The following is a 3,443-nucleotide window of genomic DNA, read 5'->3' on the forward strand; positions in this document are numbered from 1 at the left end:
GCCCTACCCAGCCCTGGGCATTGACCCTTCTCTCCTCCTCTCCCCACTTCCGCCAGCAATACGAGGAGGCCCTCCACCTCTCCGTCACCGAGCTCGCCGGCCACTCCTACCAACCCCTCACCTTGCCCCAGCTGGTGGGGGCGCTCCAGACAGCGGCCAACGCCGTCCTGCTCCAGCCGGCCTCCCCGCAGACGCCGCGACGGCGCCACACCTCCAACCAGGTCGCAGCTTCCCTCACGGCCCACCACAGGGCGGGGCGCGGCCCCTACACGGCGGACCGCCTCCGCCTGGCCAGAGCGGCGCTCAGGACGGCGCTGGACCAACACGCCAGGAACAAGACCGCGCTCCTCTTCGGGGCGGTGGACGGGACTCGCCCCCCGGCACGGCTCCACGCCGTCTTCAGGCACCTGCGGGTGGCCCGACGGGCCCCCTTGGAGGACACGCAGGCGGCCCACAGCTCAGGGACTGGCAGGAGGCGGCGGAGGAACTAGCGGACGGGGATCCGATCCCACGTCTCCCGGAGCAACCCGACCCGCGCTTCCCCGCGCCTACGGCGGCACAACTCCAGAAGATGGCCCGCTCGCTTAACAGCAACACGGCGCCCGGCCCGGACGCCCTACCGGCCGAGCTCTTCCGCCACGCGCCGCTCTCATTTTTTGAGCACCTCCCTGATGGAACTGCGGGATAGGATCCGGACACGACATTCATCCTGGATGCATCCTGGCCCTGATGAGCCGACGGACAGCTCACGCGGACAGTGGCTACGGACTACATGAGGACAATTTGAGGACATGTCCACTGGTATGTCCATTAGTTGTCCGTGGCCCCAGTCCGTGGATTGAAACGTCCGTGGACTTGTCCGCAGCTGTCCGTAGTCCGAGATCCTATCAGTGGCTCTGTCCGCCATAGTCCGCAAACCTGTCCACGATGATTGTCCGTGTAGCTGTAGCTGTCCAGGTGGTTAAAGGAAATTTCGATGGAATATGCTGTCCGTGATCGTGTCCGTGGCACTGTCCGCAGTCATCTGAGATCCTATCCGTGGCTCTATCCGCAATGGTCCGAGAGACTATTTGTGGCACTGTCCGCAATTCAGTCCACGAGGTTTGTCCGCGTTACAGTCCCGAGCTGTCCGGGATGTTTGAACGAAATTCCATAGAAATCTGTTGCGTTCAGCAAGGTAGCATTGAGTGACCGTGATGACATCACGACCTTCGGTTCAAAAATTGCCGCCATCCCGCCCACTGGTGGCGATGGAGGACTCCGGGCGAACCGGACAGAAGGTGGGCGGGCGGAGGGTCTTAGTCTAAAGAGGATAGATATGACCACCGCGAGTTGGTGCAATACCTCATATGACAAACAATATAAGGGTTGACTAGATAAAGGACAAGTGTGAACAGCCTAAGTACCCCTTTCTTCAACCACAGATGATCAAATGTACTAGTTCAAAAGATGTATTCACGTACAAATGACTTATTAAAAACTTTTGATGTGTCAAAATTCCGAAGCGCCATCTAGTGTTCGAGTGGTTGAACTCATCTCAGTCCGGAAGTGTCCACAAGTGTCCGTGGGTATACTATGACGGTAAGCAACTGTTTGGTGCGTAAAATTAGAGAAGAGTCGATGGACAACTCGTGGACATGTCGGCGGACATGGCAAGAACGTGATGATGTGCAAGGCAATGGACATGTCGATGGACAACTAGCGGACAGTCCTACGGACCAGTCCGGTGGAACGGTCCGTAGGCATTTGGTGGTCATAGGTAACGGACAGATTTATGGACAGACGAGCCGTGGTGGACAGCTGCGGACACATGCCATGGACGTTTCAAACGACGGACTGTAGTTATGAATGCAGACTGAACCGAGGACAGGTCATGGACTGGTCCTCGGACAGACTGATGGACACAATAGACACGGTGGATAGTTGACGACTGCACAAGGACAGCCACGGACAGTTGGGGACTGCACAAGGACAGCCACGGACATATGCGGACCATTCCACGGACTGTACATCGGCTCATCAGGGGGCGCGTCCTCGCTCTCCTATGACGTCCACGACCTATCTCAAACACGTCCGCAATCCTGCGTGTCTGAATCTCATCCACACCTATCATATCTAGGACGTATCCCTGTCTGTCCCAGATCTGTCGGCTATCCTCAGCCCATCCAAAGCACATCCACGATCCTGCGTGTCTGAATCTCATCCAGACCTATCAAATCCAGGACGTATCCCTGTCTGTCCTAGATCTGTCATCTATCCTCAGCCCATCCAAAGCACGCCCACGATCCTGCGTGTCTGAATCTCATCCAGATGAGCCGCTTCCATGCAGCATCCACACCCATCCGAAGGCCATCCGCAGTGGATCTTAATAGGTCGTATCCACGACGCGTCCGAATGTAGGCGAGAGCATTCATAGGATGCATGCGTCAGGATGTATCACAGCGTATCCAAGACGCGTCCGGATGAATCCGATCGCATCCAGATCACGTCCGAGGGCATCCGATCGCATCCTGGACGCGGCCGGATGTATCTGGTCCCATCCAGGACCCGTCTACATGTACCCTAGCATATCCAAGACGCGTCCAGATGTATCCGATCATATCCATAACGGGTACAGATGCGTCCGGTCATATCCAGTACGCATCCGGACACTGTAAAAAATTTATATAGTAGATTTCCTATAAATGTATCTGCAGCAATTCACATATACATGTATGGGAATTTTCCCATACAGGCGTATGGTAATTCTACCATACGCGATAGTATTCTTACCATACAAGTATAGGAATTCTCCTATACACCAGTGTAGGATAAGTGCTATGTGTGTGTGGCATTATCCCTACACATGTATAGGAATTTTCCTATACACTCAATGCTCTTTCAAAAAAGAAAAAGTTTTGTTCTCTTAACCACTTCCCCGTCGTTGCCCTCGTTCCTTGTCGCCTTCCTACCGCCTTTCGGTAATTTCATTTAAGTAAGCATTGATGGAATTTTGTAATACTTTACCAGATGGAGAGTTGAACCTCGGACTTCTGGCTTGCGATCCCGTCACGCTGACCACTAGACCACGGCGACTTGTTGGGAGGCGTGCCCCACCAACCCCGGGTCATCCCAGCTCGGTGAAGTAGACGGGACCCAAACGCCGCCGACAAAAAGCGAACCCGTACGTCGTTTGTAGATCGTAAGTAGACAAAAGTAGACACAACAGTTTTCCCCTAAAAAGGTACTGCGCAAATTATCTTGACACAAAACCACCATGGTGATCGCCAAAATCCCACTTTTCAACATGTTGTTTTGATTTCACCAGACACACAATAAAACATCTCTTCTTTTTTAGTAGATGATAGTAGACTACATTGTTCGGCTAATAAACTCCTCTCGTCCTCTGCGTACTTGTTGCGATAATGTGGGTCCCGCCAACATCTCACTTTTCACCAGGAGGA

The sequence above is a fragment of the Frankliniella occidentalis genome, unplaced genomic scaffold (assembly GCF_000697945.3).
Source record: "Frankliniella occidentalis isolate FOCC.00 unplaced genomic scaffold, Focc_3.1 Scaffold346, whole genome shotgun sequence".
NCBI classification, from domain to species: domain Eukaryota; kingdom Metazoa; phylum Arthropoda; class Insecta; order Thysanoptera; family Thripidae; genus Frankliniella; species Frankliniella occidentalis.